A 22,914-nucleotide genomic window follows, 5' to 3' on the forward strand; every position below is an offset into this window, starting at 1 on the left:
AGCTGAAGGACATTGGAATTTGATTTATTACAGTTAATGGTGCCTCCAGAGACCAGTGAGGCCCGTGGGCAAGTTGGGCTAAACCCAGGTGGTATGCTTTCTCCTCAAGTTTTGTCTGAGTGCTGTGGCATGGGGAAAAAAGAGGAAGAAAAAGCATTCTGTAGCCAAAAATATTTCCGAAAAGAGGAGTGAAAGCCCAGCTTAGCCTCTGACGTTATTAATGTGTTAGATTGGGGATCTACACATTACGTGATTTGGTCTAAACTGAATAGGGGGGACTTCCCTGGTGGTCCAGTGGCTAAGACTGGGCTCCCAATGCAGGGGGCCTGGGTTCAATCCCTGGTTAGGCAACTAGATCCCACATGTGGCAACGAAGACCCCATGTGCCGCAATTAAGATCCAGTGCAGCCAAATAAATAAATACTTTTTAAAACAAACAAACTGAAGAGGGACAAGATGATATTCACAACCAGTAAGTCCTGGGCACTGAGACACAGAATGGACACCAACTGGGAAGGTGACAGACAGCGAATATCAGCTCTGAACAGGCATATGAGGTGTGTGCATGCATGCACGAGTGCATGCTGTGCAAAGACACATTATCCATGAGAAGCCAATTCACACTATTACTACTAATCTGGAAGACTGAAATGCAAAGGGCTGAAACACTGGGGATTTAAAGGCCCAAGTAATTGGTGATAATGAAGAAATTCTACCACCAGGTATTGCAAGATGCTTCAATGAGCTAATCCAGTGCATCATGATTCCGGATGCACAATAGAACCATCTGGGGAGTTGCTTCTTTTAATACAAAGTTTGGGCTCCACCGACCAATTAAATCATAACTTCTGAGATAGGACCAAAGCATTGCTATTTCTTTAAAGCTCTCCAAGGTGATTCTATTGAGCCAGGGTTAAGAAGGCACTGACTTAATCTTTTCATCAGCAGCAAAATTAAATAATTTTAGTGTTAACAGGGGGGAAAAAGCTGTTTTAAAAGAATAAGAGAGTGTTGTATCAGAACAGGGAACATGATTTTGTCATTGAGACTGTGGACTCTGGAGCCAAACCACTAAGGTTCAACTTGTCTTCTGTCACTTACTACCTGTGAACCTACAGTACATCGTTTGGTCTCTCTGTGCCTCAGTTTCCTCTTCTGTAAGATGAAAATAATAATAGTACCTATCTCACTGGGTGGTTGTGAATATGAGATGAGTTTATATTGTTAGAATACTTAAAAGAGTACCTGGCACTCTGTAAGCACCATATAAATATTTACTATTAATTTTCTACCCACCTAAGTTTTTCACGGGTCTAGGCTTGTAGTTGAAACTGAAAATGTAGTCTAGTCGTCAAAATAGCCTTTCACATAGTGTCCTGCCTTTGGAGGTTGAGTACGGGGGTACAGAAACTAGAAATACAAATTGGACTATTGGTAAACTGTAGCTTTGATGTTCTATCAGAAGAGAAGAAAAATGTAAAGTATTGAGTGAATTCCATTATAATTACCAACAACTAGAACATTAAAAATAGTAATGAAGAAAATAGTTTTAGTCTAGGGAGGGAAGAATATACAATGGAGAAAAGACAGTCTCTTCAACAAGTGGATCTGGGAAAACCGGATAGCTACATGTAAAAGAATGAGATTAGAACATTTCCTCACACCATATACAAAAATAAACTCAAAATGGACTAAATTCCTAAATGTTAAGACCTGAAACCATAAAACTCATAGAAGACAACATAGGCAGAACACTCTTTGACATAAATCATAGCAATCTTTTTATGGATCTGTCTCCTATGGTAAAAGAAATAAGATCAGAAATAAACAAATATGCAAGAGGGAGGAGATATGAGGATATATGTATAGGTATAGCTGATTCACTTTGTTATAAAGCAGAAACTAACACACCATTGTAAAGCAATTATATTCCAACAAAGATGTTAAAAAAAATAAAATAAAATAAACAAATAGGACTAATTAAACTTAAAAGCTTTTGCACAGCAAGGGAAACCATCGACAAGATGAAAAGACAACCCACAGAATGGGAGAAAATATTTGCAAATAATGTGATCGACATGGGGTTAATATCCAAAAAATATAAACAGCTCATACAACTCAATATTAAAAAAAACAAACAACCCAGTCAAAATACGGGCAAAAGGGAGAACGATATGTGACTATGGAGGCAGAGATAGGAGTGATGTGGCCATAAGCCAAGGAATGCCCTCAGCCACCAGAAACTGCAAGAGGCAAAGAATGGATTCTTTCCTAGTCCCTCAGAAGGGAGTTTTGGTCCTATGTTACTAGTTTCGGACTTCTAGCCTCTAGAACTGTGGAAGAATAAATTTCTGTTGTTTTAAGCAAAAAAACTCAAAATGGGCAAAAGACCTGAAGAGACATTTTTCCAAAGAAGATATACAGATGGCTAACAGGCACATGAAAAGATGCTTAACATTGCTGATTATTAGAGAAATGCAAATAAAAACACGAATGAGATATCACACCTGTCAGAATGGCTATCATCAAAAAGTATAAAAATAACAAATTGTTGGAGAAGATGTGGAGAAAAGGGAATCTTGTATACTGTTGGTAGGAATGTAAATTCATGCAGCCACTATGGAAAACAGTATGGATGTGCCTCAAAAAACTAAAAATAGAACTACCATATGATCCAGCAATGCCACTCCTGGGTACATATCTGGAAAAAAATTAAAACACTAATTTGAAAAGATACATGTACCCTAATGTTCATAACAAGACAACTTACAATAGCCAAGATAAGGAAGCAACCCAGAGGCCCATCAACAGAAGAATAGATAAAGAAGATGTGGTGAGATATATATTTATATTTATATAAATGGACTATTACTCATCCATTAAAAAAATGAAATTCTGCCATTTGCAGCAACATGGATGGAGATAGAGAATATTATGCTTAGTGAAATAAGTCAAAGACAAATACTGTATGATATCACTTATATGTAGAATCTAAAAAAATGATACAAATGAATGTATATGTAAAACAGAAACAGACTCACAGATATAGAAAACCAGCTGGTGGTTACCAACGGGGAGAGGGAAGGGGGAGGGGCAAATTAGGGGTATGGAATTAAGAGATACAAACTACTATGTATAAAATAGATAAGAAAGAAGGATATATTATATAGCACAGGGAATTATAGCCATTATGTTGTAATAACCTTTAATGGAGTATAATCTGTAAAAATACTGAATCACTATGCTGTACCTGAAACTAATATAATATTTAAAATCAACTATATACTTAAATTTAAAACAAAGAGGATAGTTTTAGGATTAAAATAGAAATCTTTATTTGACAATACTTGAGGTGGAGCAAACAAAATGGAATGGAATATATCAAGAGGCATCTTACAGGACTGTGTTTCTAGAGGCTAAAGGAAGTTATCTTCGGCCCTGGTTATAACATAGCCTGAGGGGCAAGTCTGTCTGTGTCCAGTAAATGTGTGTTCCAAGAAAAAGAAACAGAGAGAAACTTTTAAGTGAGACATATTGTTTCTGAATTGCTGGAGCCCCCATAACTCCTCCCAAAGTGAAAAGGTGGTTTTTTCCATGACCCATTTGACAACTTTATATGCACATTTTAAACTTATTTTGTTATGAGGAGGTTTTATTTATTCACTCACCCAGGTTCAAATTAGACTTCTGGATATCTAACTCATTGGATGCAGAATTTCTCTCACGGTGGTGGGGAATGGGGATGTTCCGTGGGGAAACTGATTCCCTCACCTCTAGGCTTGGCAGAGAACTGGGGAAACTGATTCCCTCACCTCTAGGCTTCATTCCAGAACCAGGCAGTGGACTGGGGTGGCTTCCTTCACTCTAGCTTTGGAAATGCTTTATAGCGGGGGCTGCCTTCTGTCTCTTTGCTAAGTTACCATACTAGGCCAAAGACATCCCCACATTCTTCCAGAAGATGTGGTACATATATACAATGGAATACTACTCAGTCACTAAAAAAAGAACAAAATAATGCCATTTGCAGCCACATGGATGGACCTAGAGATTATCATACTAAGTGAAGTAAGTCAGAAAGAGATAGACAAATACCATATGATATCACTTATATGTGGAATCTAAAATATGGCACAAATGAACTTATCTACAAAACAGAAACAGACTCATAGACATAGAGAACAGACTTGTGGTTGCCAAGCAGGGGAGAGGGAGAGGGATGGACTGAGTTTGGGGATAGCAGATGCAAACAATTATATTTAGAATGGATAAACGACAAGGTCCTAACGTATAACACAGGGAACTATATCCAATCTCCTGGGATAAACCATAATGGAAAAAAATATTTTAAAAGACTTATATATGTGTATAACTGAGTCACTTTGCTGTACAGCAGAAATTAGCACAACATTGTAAATCAACGATACTTCAATAAAAAAATAAATAATAAAAAACAAAGACATCCCCACATTCTTCCAGAAGGGAATAACTTCCCCATAGGTGGCATCCGCCTGGATCTCCACCAGGCCCCCAAGTCTATTGATTCTTGCAGTCCATGCTTTCCTTCAAGGTTCAGTTTCCTGATTTTTGAAATATATCCTTTAGTAACCTTTTTCAGAAAAGATCTAGAGAGGTCTATTCTCCAAACCTTTGAAAACATCTGTCATAAAAAATAGTTCAGTTGGATGTAGGCTTCTAGATTAAAGTTCTGGGTAAAGATGGTGGATTGAACATACTCATCCAAATTTTGCTTCTCCAGAAACCACATAAAAACTACAATGAGTAGATAGATATTATTTAGAAATGTATGAACATTTAAGAATATGGAAAATGGGAGAGGAGACAACAACAAGGTTTTAGAAGCTAGAAAGAAGATGGAAAAATAAAAACTGACTAAGCAGATCAAAGGAAGTCAGATTTGAAGCTGGCTTGGTTAATTCTGCAACACCAGCAACAGTCCAGGAGACACCAGGTAACATTAGAAATGGGCATGAAGAGGGTGGCTTAAAATAAGGAGGGTTAGAAAGCCATTTGGGAAGCACTACCTTCCTCGATCCCCTCCATACCCCATGCTATGGATGACTTGTCCTCCCCACCTGTATTAGTCAGTTCTCCAGAGAAACAGAACCCAAAGTATATATTCATATACAGAAAGAGATTTATTATGAGGGATTGACTCATGCAATTATGGAAGCTGAGAAGTCCCATGATCTGCTGTCTGCAAGCTGGAGGCCCCAGAGAGCCAGTGGTAGAGTTCCAGTCCAAACCTAAACCTGAGAACCAGGGGAGCCAAAGGATCCACCTGGTCCAAGTCCAAAGGCCTAAGAACCAGGATACGGATGTCCAAGAGCAGGAGAAGATGGATGTCCCAGCTCAAGCAGAGAGTAAATTCACCCTTTCTCTACATTTTCTTTTCATTCAGGCCCTCAGCAGATTGGACGATGCCCACCTGCATTGGTGAGGGTGATTTTTTTTACTCAGTCCACCAATTCAAATGCTAACCTCTTTCAGGGACACCCTTACAGACACATCTAGAAGTAATGTTTTACCAGCTATCTGAACATCTCTTAGTCCAGTCAAGTTACATCATGAAATTAACCATCACACCACCCTAGCAAAAGTATGGATGTTTATTCTGTGGAAAGGGAAAAACAGAAGTATATTGGACTTGGATGACACAGACCCGGTTAAGAGCAAGAGTACCATACTGAAACCAGGGTGAGTAGATGAATATGCAGACACTGAAAGCTGAGTGGGACCCCACCTCCAAACCCTGTTCACCCACCTACCTTCCAGAAATGGTTATGACCAAACGTTTTCTCTCCAGGTGGAAGAATTAGAAGAAGAGTTACCTCTGGGATATCTGACCCAGAGGAAGAACTTAAGATACTGATATTGAGGTTTCCCCCAACAAATAGTCCAGCCATATCACCCTCCAATGAAACCCACTCAGATCTTCCAATCAGCTTTTTTACTCACCCACAATTAAACATAAGCAGACACCTAAATATTACCAGACAGCTGCAGAATGCCTCTAATAAATAAGAAAAAGATCAAACAAACAAACCACAAAGAGAGAAAAACAACTTGGAGGAAAATTAAACTATGAAGGGAAGAGAAAACTTCAAAATAAAACTATTATTAATATCTTCAAAGAGATAAGCAATGATACTAAATCCTAGAAACAGGGTCAGAATGCTATTTAAAAAGGAACATTCAGAGAACATAAAAGAGCCCTTAGAAATTAATAACATGATAGCAGAACTAAAACACTCAATAGAAAGTTTGGAAATTCAGGTGAGTCAATCTCCCCAAAAGCAGAGCATAAACCAAAGAAAGGGAAATATGAGAAATATATAAAATATTATATTATGTTACATAAATTTATATTTGCGTGTATTTTATATAGAAAGTATAAACCCTTACATTATATTATAAAACATTGTATAAAACAATCTAGGAAGGCCAATATCTGAATAATGAGAGTTTCAGAAAGAGAAAACAGAGAAAAGGAATGAGAAAAAAATGAAAGAAATAATTTGAGGAAAACTATCCAGGGACTGGATGTAATAGACTGCTGAGTGGGACATGAGCTATTGTCCAGAGACCACAAGAATAAATATCCAGGGAATGGATGTAACAGAATGTTGGTGGGACATGACCTAGTGCTCAGAGATAAAAGAGGTATGAAATGCCCCAGATTTGAAATAGAAATGAAACCAAGTGGCACTCCTTCCAGGGATTATTAAGAAGTGGTTAAATGGGCTCTGGAACTCTCAGCCTCTGCCCCACATGCCCTTCCAACTCTAGTTTATATAAGAGAAGATCAGGGCGAGAAAGGAGAATGTTGAGAGTGGGGTGTTGCTGGTGAAGGATGAGAGTACTGTGGCTTTTCCCTCCTCTCCCCTTGGGAGAGGAAAGGGAAGCTGCTTTTTTCCAAATCCGCACAATGTGAAAAGGGCTCCAAATATGAAACTCTCAGATCTAAAGTGTCTTTTTGACATCTTATTCCTTAGCTTGGCTTCTTTTTATCCAGTGTGCTTGCTGATCTGTGCCCTGTACCTATATAAATAAATGAAAAAAGATGGCAGGGCAGAGAGGATGCAAGTGTGTAGCAGTCTGTACTCTCACTATTTGGTGGGGGCAAAGCTGTGTCAGTTTCCTGTGGGTTCACAAGTAGCCAGGCTTGAGCTGCCTTGCTAGCACCCCAACCAAGAAGGTGAGCCATCAAGCAAGGACTCCAGTAGCTGGAGTCTGTGGGGTGTTCTATCATGGACTATGTTGGCGTCGGGGGTGGGGTGGTAAAGTCAAGTCTGAGTGGACCTCTCAGGTCAGCAGATGGGTTCGGGGGATGTGAGGAGCTGGAAGCGAGACTCGCATATACAAACAGGGCTCTCAAATGGAGGCATCTTCAGTAACTAGCATGTTAGACAACCTGAATTCACAGAGGCATAAATATAAACTGGTTGGATTTTTTTTCCATTTACTGCCTTCAACCATGCTTTACTGAATCTCCCTTGGCTATTCTTTAATGACATCTTGTGCAGATTCCACAGCTCTCTGGTCACTTGCATATATAGAAAAGTCTACCACCAGAGGACAAGCATTTAGATCCAGGCCACAGAGAGGGTAATGTTCTCTGAGAGGGAACCACAAAGGCATCAGTTAGGTGAACATTCTTTTTTATCTTTATCCATCCTCCCTGCTCCTGTAATGCAAGAACTTAGACTACAGGAAAAAGACAGAAGGAAGCGTGAACATGTAGACAATGCCCTTTCCCCACTCAAAGGCCCCCAGGCAGAAGCATAGCTGGTAGTATGGGGCAGGGTGAAGACAAGTAATCAATTGGATATGCAACTAAATTAGATTGTAGTGGACTTTTTTGGCTGGAGAAATAGGCTTGAGGCTGGGTTTCCAGGAACAATGCCCAAAATCATGCCACAGAAATAGCTTGATGAGGAAATTCCACTGTCACCCTAGACTTCAGGAACTTGACAGCATTGGACCTGTTGCCACTGTGAATGCCCCCCAAAGCCAGGCTCCATTGCCACCACTCAAGCCAACAAATGGAAGCACTGAACTGAGCTTATATTTTTTATTAGTCATTTAGAAATTAAAATCTTGCATAGGTGCATCTGATTAATGGATCCTGCAAGGTCCATTTAGCTGTGAAAGAAGCTGGGGATTTGAACTCTGAGATCTACATTGGAGCAGTAGAATTTATGGAAATTCTCCATAGTTAGAAAAGCTATTCAGAAGATGGGTCACTGCAAATGTGACACATGTCCACTATAGCTAATATTGTTTAAAATCAAATTGATTATCCACTTCATACTCATTAGGATGGCTGTTACCAAAAAAACAAAATAACGAATGTTGGAGAGGATGTGGAGAAACTGGAACCATTGTGCATTTGCTGCCAGGAATATAAAATGGTGCAGCTGCTGTGGAAAACAGTATGGTAGTTCCTCAGATTTTAAACATAGAATTACCATGTGATCTAGCAATTCTACTTCTAGATATATATACTCAAAAGAATTGGGCTTCCCTGGTGGTGCAGTGGTTGGGAGTCTGCCTGCCAATGTAGGGGACACAGGTTCGAACTCTGGTCTGGGAAGATCCCACATGCTGTGGAGCAACTAGGCCCGTGAGCCACAACTACTGAGCCTGCGCGTCTGGAGCCTGTGCTCCGCAACAAGAGACGCCGCGATAGTGAGAGGTTCGCACACCACAATGAAGAGTGGTCCCCGCTCGCCGCAACTAGAGAAGGCCCTCGCACAGAAATGAAGACCCAACACAGCCAAAAATAATAAATAAATTAATTAATAAAAAAAAAATTGAAAGTAGGTACTCAAATAGATATTTGTACATCAGTGTTCAAAGAAGCATTATCATGATAGCCAAGAGGTAGAAAGAAGCAGCCCAAATGTCCATCAATAGATGAATGAATAAATTAAACATGGTATGTGTGTGTGTGTGTGTGTGTGTGTGTGTGTGTATGTGTGTGTGTGTATGTAATGGAATATTATTCAGCCTCAAAAACAAATGAAATTCTGGTACATGTTACAACGTGGATGAACCTTAAAAACATTAAGCTAAGTGAAATAAACCAGACGTAAAAGGACAAATAGTACACGATTCCATTTACATGAGGTACCTAGAACAGTCAAATTCATAGAAACAAAGAATAGCGGTTAACAGGGACAGTCCTTGAGCAATGAAAGAAGATTTAAAAGGCCTTGAATCAAGAAGAGGAGAATGTGCTTTATTGATAAGAAAAATATCAGAAGCTGGTTTTTTCTTTTTAAGATTTTTTTTTTGTGGACTATTTTTAAAGTCTTTATTGAATTTGTTACAATATTGCTTCTGTTTTGTGTTTTGGTTTTTTGGCTGTGAGGCATGTGGGATCTTAACTCCCCAACCAGGGATTGAACCCACACCCCCTGCATTGGAAGGCGAAGTCTTAAACACTGGCCCACCAGGGAAGTCCCAAAAGCTCGTTTTCTTTTCTAAAAGGTCTTCAGACTCATTCTCTCCAGCTTTAAATAAAAACCAATTATTAATATATGTATAAATCAGAGAGAGAGAATAACCAAATAATAATTAGCCCAGGAACTTTGGAGCCAAATATTCCCTGATCTCCAGTTGACCTTGAGTGAATCACTTAAACTCTCTGCTCTTCAGCTTCCCTGACTCCACAATGAAAAACACAGCTTCCCCACAGAGGTGTTAGGAAATTCCCTGAATTCACTGTTGTCAAGCAAATCCATGGCCTGCAGAAACCCAGGGGAGATATTCTGTTTCTTTCAAATTTATAGAAAATCTAAAAACAGTATATTGAGCTAGAATCATCAAGTGTTCATTTTGGGCACGTAATGCTCCAAACAAGAAAATAGACGCTTTATATACAACTGTTAGTTTTCTTTTTTATGACTCTCAGAAGTCAACACACATTGGTTGCCAGTTGCAATGCAATTCCACCTTCTGTCTCTTTGCCTTTTGTCGTCCTGGTGACTTACTGTATCAAATACTGAGAAGAAAAAGTAGTTGAGCAAAGGGGCAGAAGTGCCAATCTTCTCCTTTCTTGCCAGCTCTCTTGTTTTGTTTTGTTTTGTTTTTTTTTCCCTAATCTCACTCATCCTAGCGCAGTAATGGTGCAACCCTGAATCCAGGCGTGTGTTCCCAAGAACCTCTCAAGTGCGTGATTTACAAAGACTGCTTTGGAGTTGAAGCCAGCTACCTTGATCCTTTAAATAGAAGTGACATTGTTACCTTAGGAGGAAAATAAGAAATCTATCAGAAGGACTTTTAGGCTTAAATTCTTTTTCAAGGATCCTAAGTTAATTAAAGAGGACAATATACAAAAGAAGATGACCTTTTTCGTATAAGCTATAAACATGCCATCATTAACGAATTGCATTACAGGCAAGAGAAGACAAAGAGCAGTTCTGGTTAAGTTCAGCAGTTACTTAAGTTGATGAAATGGCAGACAGTGTAGTTAATGTTTTGAGTAGTTAAGATATTTTTACAAAGCCGTTCGTTAAAAATAGACGTAAGCATTAAAAATAAATGAATATACTGTAAAGCAATAAACTTTTGCTTAGACTTTGGGATCATATTAATGATTCATCTTTCTGTGTCAACTAAAGGTAATTTAAAAATATTAGTCAGAAAGAAAGAATTGTAGGCTGACTACATCTGACTTAACAACATCCTTTCTTGTAGTTAGGTGGCTTTCCCTTGGTGAAGGGAAATTTGTTTTACATTAATAGCAAATGAAAACAAATTTGCCCTTTGTGGCGGGGGAAGAATGCTATATTTCTTCAGCAAAATTACATTATAATGTGCTGACAAATTCAAAACAACTGTTCTGAGTACTGAATGCATAGGCAAACTCCAGACTGAAGGGATTGGAACATAATGACAGAAAGGAAATACCCTGATTTTTTTTCCCTAAAAACTGAGCTGAAGCTCCAAGTGCTTTTCACTCAGTGGTTCCAAATATCTTTCAACAGTGTCACTACAAAAATGAAATGAGGGAAAAGAAAGAGACATCTGAACGCCCGATCTCTTCCCATTAGAAATACATGGTTAATTTTCATGATTAACAAGTCTTCTTTCATTAAGCCCCACTGCCTCCTGCCCAGCCTGGTGGTAGGGAGATATGAATTCCATGTCAGGAGCTCCACTGGTAATGTTACTGTACTCTAGTTTCAAGAGCATAAGGTTTGGTGTCAGATGCCTGGGTTTGAATCTCAGCTCCACCACTTAGCAACTCTGTGACTTAAAAGCTGCTTAAGTTCCTTAACCTCTCTGAACCTCATTTTCTACTGTAAATGAGAGATAGTAACAGTCACTGTTCTAAGATGAAATGAGATGATGCATGTGAAGCACTCAGCACAGGCCTGACACATAATAAGCGGTTAATAAATGTCAACTATCTTCTTGTTTTCTGCTACAAACTTGGATAATTTAACAACTCCCAAATGCACAACTCAACTTATTATTCAAAAATTATTTAGGCAGGGAATACCTGCCTAAATTAGTAGAATTCAGTGATTTCTTTCAGGGGCCAAGGTTACTTTCTGGTATGAATTAGAAGTACAGGGAACTATATAATTGCAGAACAAGAAGGAGAAGAAACCGTGATGTGGTCCTTAACATTGGCAAAGAAGTCTCAAGGAAGGAGAGAGCATGGTAGAGTCCATAGTACATTGATCTTGGAATCAGAAAGAACCTGGATTCAGTTCTTAGCTTGGTCACTATAGTGGGTTGAATGCTGGCCTTCAAAAGATATGTCCAGTTCCTAACCTTTGGTACCTGTGAATGTGATCCTTATTTGGAAATAGGGTCTTAATAGATGTAATTAAGTTAAAAATCTTGAGATGAGATCATCTCAGATTTAGGGACTTTAGACACTTGTCCAATGACAAGTGTCCTTGTAAGAGACAGAAAAGAAGACAGACACACACAGAGGGGAAGTCCACATGAAGATGTAGGCAGAGTTGGAGTGATGTATCAATAAGCCAAGGGATTCCAAGAACTGTGGGCAGCCACCAGAAGCTCGGTGAGAGGCACAGAATGGATTCTCCCTCAGCTCCTTTAGAAGAAATCAACCCTGCTGACACCTTAGTTTTAGACTTCTGGTCTCCAGAACTGTGTAAATATATATTTCTGTTGTTTTAAGCCACCCATTTTATGGTAATTTGTTATGGCAGCCCTAAGAAAGTAATACAATCAGTAAGTTGGAAAGTTAGTGGACCTCTCTGAGGACTAATGAGATCAAGAATACAAAGACACCGGCACATGAGAGGCATTCGATAAACGTTCGCTGAAAACATTCTTTCTCTTCATCTTCACAACAACCCAGCAAGTTAAGTATTATTATCCTCACTTTCCTATGAATAAATGGATTCCCTGAAAAGTTGACCAACCAGCCCACAGCCAGGTGAGTGAATGGCAGGTTTTTTGGCTCCAGTACTAGTATCTTCTCAACCATACCAATTTGTCCTCTCTCTTGCTTACAGAGTTTTACCAAAATTCTGTTTGTTACTTACTACATTGTCACTGTACCCGACTAAACTGCCATGAATCCCATGAATCCAAAAAATAAAATATTAGCTGAGGAGGGAGAGGAAGAGACAGTAAAAGTGGTGTGTATGGAGGAAGTCAAGGAAAAGCACACAAAATCCAAAGGCAGATCATTCATCTCAAATCAGGATGTTAGAGAACGGTTCACAGAAATAATGAAAGTTTTGTAGTAAGCCCTAAGGGATAGAGAGGAAACCTTTCTTAAATTAATAATTTTACTGATAAAGAGTGGTTATCATCTAATTATAATATCTCAAATCCATTACTGCCCACCTGGGAATTGAAGGCTGGGTTTGACAGAGTCTAAGAATCACAAAGGGGGGCTTCCCTGGTGGTCCAGTGGTTGAGACTCCTAGCTTCCACTGCAGGGAACCCGGCTTCAATCCCTGGTCAGGGAACTGAGATCCCACATGCTGTGCAGTGCAGCTGAAAAAAAAAAAAAAGGTAAAAGAATCACAAAGGTAATAAATCTTCATCACTTACTTATTTATAGAAGTCAGGAAAAGAGCACTTTTTGAATGATTAAAAGGTCTTTAGGTTTATCAGAAATGTGGATTATCTCACTTTTCACTCATCTCAAACATTTTGTTAAAATGATCTTTTAACTTTTTTCAGGAATTGAGAAAAATACAAGTTTTTTTTTAAAAATAATTTTTTTTATTTTTGGCTGTGTTGGGTCTTCATTGCTGAGAGTGGGCTTTCTCTAGTTGCAGCGAGCAGGTTTCTCATTGCTGTGGCTTCTCTTGTTGCGGAGCACGGGCTCTAGGCACGCGGGCTCAGTAGTTGTGGCTCGCGGGCTCTAAAGCGCAGGCTCAGTAGTTGTGGCACACGGGCTTAGCTGCTCTGCGGTATGTGGGATCTTCCCAGGCTCCAACCCGTGTCCCTCGCACTGACAGGTGGATTCTTAACCACTGCGCCACCAGGGAAGCCCTTGGCTCTTAAACATAGGAAAAGAAGTGCTCAAACTCACTCATTAAAAGAATGCACATTAAGGGCTTCCCTGGTGGCGCAGTGGTTGAGAGTCCACCTGCCGATGCAGGGGACGCAGGTTCGTGTCCCGGTCCGGGAAGATCCCACATGCAGCGGAGCGGCTGGGCCCGTGAGCCATGGCCGCTGAGCCTGTGCGTCCGGAGCCTGTACTCCGCAACGGGAAAGGCCACAACAGTGAGAGGCCCGCGTACCGCAAAAAAAAAAAAAAAAAAAAAAAAGAATGCACATTAAAACCACATTGAATTAAAAGTAATTTTTTACGTACCAAAACTCAAAACATTTGAGAAAATTTTGCTTTGTAAGGGTGTAAGGCAGTGGACCCTCTCATGCATAGTGGAAGTAAAAATGTTTGCATCCTATATGAAGGGCAATGTGGAAATATTTATCAAAATTTTAAATATTCATATCATTTTAACCCTGTAATTCTATATATAGGAATTTATAAATCAAATAGGCTTATATATATCCAAAATGATGTATGTATGTCCAAAGTTATTCATATTATTGTTTTTTGTAATATTAAAAGATTAGAAATGACCTGAATATGCATTAACAAGGGAATGGTTAAATCATCATGGTATATCTATATAATGCAACACTGTAGGAGTATTTTCAAAATTAAGATTCTTTTTATGGACTGATTTGAATAATCTCCATGAAATATTGTTAAGAAAAAAACAAGGTACAGTACACCGCATACATCATGCTAAGTGGGAAGAATATGTATGCTCATCTTGTCTATAGAGCAGCTCTTAAATGCGTCGCAAGAAACTGGTGACAGTGTCTCCTGATGCGGCAGCAGCACGAGGCTGCGTGCAGAGGATGGAGTGGCAGGTGAAGGTGCAGGAGCTGGGCCCCGCCGGGCGCAAGTCCCGGTGTGTGAACGAGGTGCCGTCCTTCTACGTGCCCATGGTCGACGTCAACGATGACTTCGTGCTCCTTCCGGCCTGACGCGGTGAGACAGCTGCCCGGGACACAGGCGAGCCCCCTACGTCTGCCGCCGAGTCCGGGAGGTGGAAGGAGACCACGCCCCGGTGGGGACACCCAGGGAGAACCCCGCGCTGGGTCCCTGGCACGCGCCTCTTTCACACCCGCCACCGCGGGAGGACGCGGAGCCGGGGTCGCGTGCACGGACACGGCAGCCTCAGGCTCTTTTCCGGCGGCTGCACAGGCATCTCAGGAGCTGCAGGACGAAGAGCGTTTTTAAAATTCCTTGTTCCATTTCTGATCGACTAAAGAGAATAAAATTAAGGCGTCCACCCCTCACCAACAGCGGCCTCCGGGTCGGAGGGTGGGGAGAGTTTCGGACCGGCTGCCGTCCTGTCGCCACGAACCTGCCTGCGGACGGTGCCGGCCTCGCACCTGGGCTGGGACGCCGGGCCGGGTGAGGGTCTGGCTGCGCCGCCCGCCCGCCTCACAGGGACACAGAAGCAGGACTTTCGGCTGTGTTCTTAATGGAGTCAAATCCACGTGGTTTCTATATTTTTTCCTTTAATCTTGGGCATTTTGTTACTCTTTCTGAGAACATAACTTGAAACACTACAGAGCCAATAATCATATAAAAAGTGTACCGGTAAACGCTGTACAGTTTTATACACGTTCACAATGTACTTTTGCTGCCTTCTAGATAATTTATTTTGCAACATGTTACTGCACAGTTGTAAATAACTTATGTACTGTAACATCACTTCAGTTATGTGTAAAGAAATGAATTAGTTAATTAAATGCTCTTTGTGAAAAAAAAAAACGAAAGAAACTGGTGACATTGGTTGCATTGGTAAAAGTAAACTGAGTGGCTGGGGAAAAAAAAGCATGAGAGGGTACATGATGGTTTTGAAGCAGAGCTGCAAATCCTTTGACCCTCCTCCCATCAAGAGGTGGAGTACAGGACCCTTCCCTTGGAGTTTGGTGGGCCTTTGCAACTGCCCTGATGAACAGAATGCAGTAGAAGTGGTGGTGTCCAAGGCAGCGTTTGAAAAGTCTCAGCAGCGTCTGCAGGTTCCCCATGGGACAGTCACTCCAGGAGAGAGAGAATAGAAATGCCCTAGAAGCCCCAGCTGCTCGAGTCTTCCCAGCTCCAGCACCAGACGTGCAAGTGAAAAAACCTTTGAGATGACCCCAACTCTAGCCACTTTCTGACAGTAACTGCATAAGAGACCCTGAAGGAGAACTGACCCATTGACCCCCAGCTTCATTAGCAACTAATGACATCATTACTGTTTTAAGCCACTATTTTGGAGTGGTTTGCTAGGCAGTAAGAGATAACTAGAACAGAGCCCTTCACTGTTTACCCTTTATACATTTTGAATTTTGAATCACATGAATGTATTTCCTATTAAAAAAGTAAATAAAGCTAAAATTATCCTCCAAATTCCCTGGCTTAATCTTTTATCTATCTTTAACCCTTAAAATGGTTTCAGTAACAGAATTATCTAAGGTTTCCTTGGCCTGATTATCCTCAAGGACTTACTGATAAGTAGGAATCTGCCTGGTGTGAATTGAGAAATGCTGGAATACCCCTGCCCCGGCTCCAAACAAACAAACAAAAATCTTTGCTTCCTCAACAATGGAAATTACTTTCTTAGCCAATAACATATGCAAATATGATCAATATTCTTAACATTAAATAAATGCATTCCATCAACTACTTTCTAATTGTGAAGTGAGAAGTGTGCCTTCACAATAGAGGGTACCATCATAACCGAGCATTGTGAATAGAGGGCTAATGTGACATGATATGCCCCAGGATGCAATGCAACATGAAGTATACAGCATCACCTATGAACAATTTGCTCCAAAAACATTGAACCAGAAACTACTCAGGCTTTTAGATCTAACTTCAAGTTTACAGGAAGTGCAAGTGATAGAGAAACAAATTAAACACCACCATGAGAAAACAATCAGAAAAATTCAGAATATGGAACACTCTACAAGATAATTGGCCTGGTCTCTTCAAAACAGCATTGGTGAAGAGGTGGGGAAACAGGCATTTTCATGCATTATTGTTGTAACTCTAGATGTATCTCCAAGACCATGCACATTCCTGGCTTAGAAAAATCCCTTTATTCACCCTGAATGCCAACACACATTCACAAATAAAATTTGAGTTCATCAGAATATACAACAAGAGGAATAATCATCTAAGAACTGGCAAAGAAGAGTATCATTTAGGACAAAACATTAAGGATTTGATTAAATTAAATTTATTGTGAGTATACTTTGTAATATCACTTGAGGTACCAGGTATTAATGCCTAGATTATAACCAAATTACAGTGAATATTATGAAGTAAAGGGACAGTTTAATCAATATCTTCATGCCTCTCTCAAACTAGAGTCTTTGCTTTTTAAACGTATTAATCCTTTGGGTTCATGTAGAATTCCTATAACAGTGCTGAACTGTTTTATGTACTTAAAGTAGCCTGAGACTGAGTTAGAATTGCTATGCTAAGAGAGCTAGTAGTTGCACTCAAATAAGTTAATTATATCCAAAAAGGCCCTTCATCTATCTACCGCCCACTGCTGTTCTGAGATTTACTATGCCATCAAAAGTGGGACTCAAGTAACCTAATGAAATTCACTATTTATGCCTATAATCACAGCAGTGATATTTCAAGGCCATCTCATTAGCAGAAATATTTGTAGTCAACCCATTCGGGATGCCCTTGGAAAAGAAATATGTGAAGCATATCAAAAGGGCATTGTTCCCTTTCAGAACAGGGATTTATTTATCAAAATCTTAGAGTAAATACCAAGATTAGATTAGTGCAACTGTTTCATTCTTTCCCCCAGACAACAATAGAAGATGTCAGGCCAGCTAAAAAAGTGCTGAGTTTAGAGTAATGCGAAGTTGTAAATAGTACTTTGCATTGAGAGAGAGTACACATTTAGGAGAAATTAGAAGCAGATATTATTGTCTCTATTTTTCTATCTGGTAGCTTCCAATCAGTTAATATAGTACCATCCACAAACCTGTTTAGCTATATTACCAAATTTTAATTTAAGAAATGAGGATCTATAAAGTGTTTGCCATAAGTCAGAGAGGGCTCTCCACTCCTGGGATAATGAAAGGGAATTCAGATTCAAACGTCTCAATAAACACTGTATCTTACTCTTTTCCTGTGACACAACCCGCTGACATGTGCAGTGCCTCCCAAACCCACAACTGGTTTACCTACTCAAAACACTTAAGACTTGGTCTTCATACTAGTGTACTAGTTGAGAGAATGGGCTTAAATTCTCTTCTACCATTTACTTCAATTAAACAAGCAAATCACTCTTTAGGCCATGGTTTCTTCATTTGTAAAATGGAAGTAATAATAGTAACTACCTCACAGAGCTGTGAGAAGGACAAAATGAGGAAAACCATGTAAAGCACTTAGAACGCTGATGAGCACATAATATCTACTCCTCTTACACCCAGCATTTACTATAGAAGGCGCCATGCTAGGCACTGGTATCCAGTGATGAATAAGACAGTTTCCTCTCAGTGATCTCACAATCTAGCTGAGGAGCAGACATGGAAGTAAATCATTATAATATTATAATTGAGACATAGAGGACATAGACAGCCCTCCCTAATTCGCTGTGGATTATGCCAGGGCCCCTGAAATGTCTCAGAACTTCACAGGATACAGACACTTCAGCAGGCCCTTGAAAGATGAATAAATCTTTCCCTTGAGTTGAATGTTCTAAAATTATACACATTCAGTAATTCAGTATTATTTTCAATTACACCACACTGCATAATGCTGCTACATGGAAGAGCCAGGAACATGCTTGCATTGCTCTCTAAAACCCTCTTTCTGGATAAAGAAGATGTGGTACATATATACAATGGAATATTACTCAGTCAAAAAAAGAATGAAATAATGCCATTTGCAGCAGCATGGATGGACCTAGAGATTATCATACTAAGCGAAGTAAGTCAGAAAGAGAAAGAGAAATACCATATGATATCATTTATATGTGGAATTTAAAATACGGCACAAATGAACCTAACTACAAAACAGAAATAGACTCACAGACATAGAGAACAGACTTGCAGTTGCCAAGGTCGGGGGAGGCAGAGGGAAGGATTGGGAGTTTGGGATCAGCAGATAATAAACTATTATATATAGAATGGATAAACAACAAGGTCCTACTGTATAGTACAGGGAACTATAGTCAATATCCTGTGATAAACCATAATAGAAAAAAATATGAAAAAGAATATATCTATGTATAACTGAATCACTTTACTGTACAGTAGAAATTAACAAAGCATTGTAAATCAACTATAGTTCAATAAAAATTTTTTTTAAATACCCTCATTCTTATGTCCATGCATAGGAGATTACACATTATAGCTTTGTTCCGTTTATACACCCATGAAAACTGCCACAGTGTTTTCCTAGGCCCAGGTCAGCTGAAAACTGTCCCAAAGGTTTTGAGTTGTCCAGCAATTCAGGTCAAACTAGAGCTTTGAGAATTATTGCAATGGCTTTTCTTGGGGAAGGGTCACAAAGAATTCCCTCTTGGCTTGAGAAAAAGTTTAGATTTATATTATCAAACTGTATCAGTTAAAACTGAGGGAGTTTTCCTCTTTGCTTTGGTTACTGGGAAACTTGGAGACAAACTGGCTATCTGACAACTTCAACTATACGGGGCCAAGTGCTACTCTTTCCTCTTGTTTTGAATTGTTACCAATATCTGACATCTTTGCAATTTATTTAATTTGTATGGCATGTATTTTTGAGACAAATTCAAATCCTCTCTCAATGAGAAGGAAAATAATACGTTTTTAGAACTCTCAAATTATAACTAAGTAATAAAGTGGTACCCTTAAAGAGTTAACAGCCTGCCCAAGGGCTTTATTAACCCCTGGGAAATTTACTCATTGACAACAGATCAAGCATAAAGTTCCAAACCATCAAACACCAGGCGGATATTTTTCAGGGGAAAAAAAGAGCACCTTAGTAAAACTTTTTCTGGCAAAAGAAAGCATTCAGATGTATTTGCTAGAGCAAACAGGCCACCTAGCACTAAACTAGCTAAGGACACATTTGAAGGACAGTGGCTGTTAGACGGCAACGGAAATTCTGAAATCAGCGAGTTGGAACAGCCCCACTGGCCAGACCAACTGGATAGCCACCAGGACCGCTTCTAACAGAGACTTGCAGGAGACAAACTGACAGTGGAAAGAACTGAAAAATTAGGAGACACACACACACACACACACACACACACACACACACACAATATCAAAACAAACCCAACAACCTGATAGTCTAAAAAGAAGGCTATTAAAAAATTTTTTTAATGGACAACTCACTCTAGAGTTACCACTGGGATCAACATGAAATTTCAAATGATCCCTATGATTAGAGAATGATATTTGTATCAAACGGCCCACCAAAATGAGAAGGATATAAAGTGACAGCATTATGTAGACCTATATAGACACAAGGACACATACCATTCATGTAGCTACCTGGACAAACATCACACACTTATAGCTCGACTTTGTGCTAGTATGTTACATATATTAACTCTTTTAACTCTCCTAAGAGGTAGGTTTTAGGTCTTACACCTCTGTTGTCAGGAGCTATAGAAATGAACAAACTTTGCTCGGCACACACGCAGTGTATCAGTGTTTGAGCTGGACTTCCATCCCAGGTCTGGGTAACTCCTCTGTAAATCATGCAATTTCCATTCCACCATGTGAACCAGGGAGGAGTGGGTAGAAGGAAGACTTGGAGATTCCTTGGAGGACACTGAGGAAAAAGTTATTTGAAAGAGCATGCATGCTTCTTTGCTCACATGAAAGAGATTAATGCTACACTGTCTTTCCCTATTACTAAAACTTACATAAGACCTTTATGAAAACTTTACATGTTCCAGTTTTGCCACTAGCCTGAAAAGACCTCTTTGGCTGCTTATTTAGAAAAGGCATATTTCATCAGAGATGATTCCAGTGTCTGTGCTCTGAGAGATCCTGCTCTTAACTTTCATGGGTCACAGGCTGTGCCTACATGATGCCACATGAGGAGGAAAAGTTAACAATTCACTCAGGAACAGGAATTTAGCCACATGATCCAAACTTTTGGGTTTGGGGAAACATCTGGAGGTCTGACATTGAGAGACACAGTCTGAGCCTCAATTGCTATTTTGCTTGGTACATACCCCGTATGAATCATAAGAGAGCTAAAAACCATATACAAAAATAAACTCAAAATGGGTTAAAGGCCTAAATGTAAGACTGGAAATCATAAAAATCCTAGAGGAAAACATAGGCAGAACATTTTCTGACATAAATCATAGTTTTTTGGATCTGTATCCTAAAGCAAAGGAAATAAAAGCAAAAATAAACAAATGGGACCTAATTAAACTCAAAAGCTTTTGCACAGCAAAGGAAACCATCAGCAAAAGGAAAAGACAGCCTACTGAATAAAAGAAAATATTTGCAAATGATAAGGGGTTAATATCCAACATATATAAACAGCTCATACAAAAATATTAAAAAAAAAACCTGATTTTAAAATGGGCAGAGAAACTGAATACACATTTTTCCAAAGAGGAAATGCAGATGGCAAACAGGCACATGAAAAGATGCTCAACATCACTCATCATCAGGGAAATGAAAATCAAAACCACAATGAGATAACACCTCACAACTGTCAGAATGGCTATCATCAAAAAGAACAAAAATAACAAATGTTGGCAAGGAAGTGGAGAAAAGGGAACCCTTGGGCACTATTAGTGGGAATGTAAATTGGTGCATCCGAAGAAAACAAAACCACTAACTCAAAAAGATACTTGCACCCCAATGTTCATAGCAGCATTATTTACAATTGCCAAGATATGGAAGCAACCTCAGTGTCCATCAACAGATGAATGAATAAAGAAGATGTGGCATATGTATATAATATATATATAATATATATATATACACACACACATATATACATATACATACAGTGGAGTACTACTCAGCCATAAAAAGAATGAAATTTTGCCATTTGCAGCAACATGGATAGACTTGGAGGGTATTATGCTAAGTGACATAAGTCAGACAGAGAAAGATAAATACTGTATGATATAACTTATATGTAGAATCTAAAAAAATACAACAAACTGGTGAATATTAACAAAAAAGAAGCAGACTCACAGATAGAAAAAACTAGTGGTTACCAGTGGGAAAAGGGAAGGCAGGATGGGGCAATATAGAGGTAGGGGGTTAAGAGGTACAAACTATTATGTATAAAATAAGCTACAAGGAGGGACTTCCCTGGTGGTCCAGTGGTTAAGACTCTGCGCTTCCACTGCAGGGGCATGGGTTCAATTCCTGGTCAGGGAACTAAGATCCTGCATGCTGTGCAGTGTGGCCAAAAAATAATTTTTTAAAAACAAGCTATAAGGATATATTGTACAACATGAGGAATATAGCCAGTATTTTATGATAACTACAAATGGAGTAAAATCTTTAAAAATTGTGAATTACTATATTGTACACCTGAAACATAATATTGTACATCAGACCCACCACCAGTCCCTCCCATCAAGGAACTTGCACAAGCCTCTTAGATAGCCTCATCCACCAGAGGGCAGACAGCAGAAGCAAGCAGAACTACAATCCTGCAGCCTGTGGAACAGAAACCACATTCACAGAAAGATAGACAAGATGAAAAGACAGAGGGCTATGTACCAGATGAAGGAACAAGATAAAACCCCAGAAAAACAACTAAATGAAGCAGAGACAGGCAACCTTCCAGAAAAAGAATTCAGAATAATGAGAGTGAAGAGGATCTAGGACCTCAGAAAAACAATGGAGGCAAAGATCAAGAAGATGCAAGAAATGTTTAACAAAGATCTAGAAGAATTAAAGAACAAACAAACGGACATAAACAATACAATAACTGAAATGAAAACTACACTAGAAGGAACCAATTGCAGAATAACTGAGGCAGAAGAACGGATAAGTGACCTGGAAGATGCAATGGTGGAATTCACAGCTGCGGAACAGAATAAAGAAAAAACAATGAAAAGAAATGAAGACAGCCTAAGAGACCTCTGCGACAACATTAAACACAACAACATTCACATTATAGGGGTCCCAGAAGGAGAAGAGAGAGAGAAAGGACCCAAGAAAATATTAGAAGAGATTACAGTTGAAAAGTTCCCTAACGTGGGAAAGGAAATAGCCACCCAAGTCCAGGAAGCACAGAGAGTCCCATACAGGATAAACCCAAGGAGAAACACACCAAGACACATAGTAATCAAACTGGCAAAAATTAAAGACAAAGAAAAATTATTGAAAGCAGCAAGGGAAAAACGACAAATAACATACAAGGGAACT

The 22,914-nt window shown here is 39.4% G+C and overlaps 1 protein-coding gene across 1 annotated transcript in view; it reads right to left on the reverse strand.

Annotated features, from left to right (window-relative positions):
* MAMDC2 (MAM domain containing 2) overlaps positions 1 to 13,240 on the reverse strand; it is a 189,251-nt gene extending 176,011 nt beyond the window's left edge. The window contains exon 1 of the mRNA XM_027105708.1: positions 12,862 to 13,240. The gene's annotated coding sequence lies outside the window, so the exon portion shown is untranslated. The remainder of the gene's footprint in view (positions 1 to 12,861) is intronic.
* Between the last annotated feature and the right edge of the window lie 9,674 nt (positions 13,241 to 22,914).

This window comes from Aethalodelphis obliquidens, unplaced genomic scaffold (genome assembly GCF_003676395.1).
Source record: "Aethalodelphis obliquidens isolate GAN/ISIS:26980383/991018 unplaced genomic scaffold, ASM367639v1 scaffold7, whole genome shotgun sequence".
NCBI classification, from domain to species: domain Eukaryota; kingdom Metazoa; phylum Chordata; class Mammalia; order Artiodactyla; family Delphinidae; genus Aethalodelphis; species Aethalodelphis obliquidens.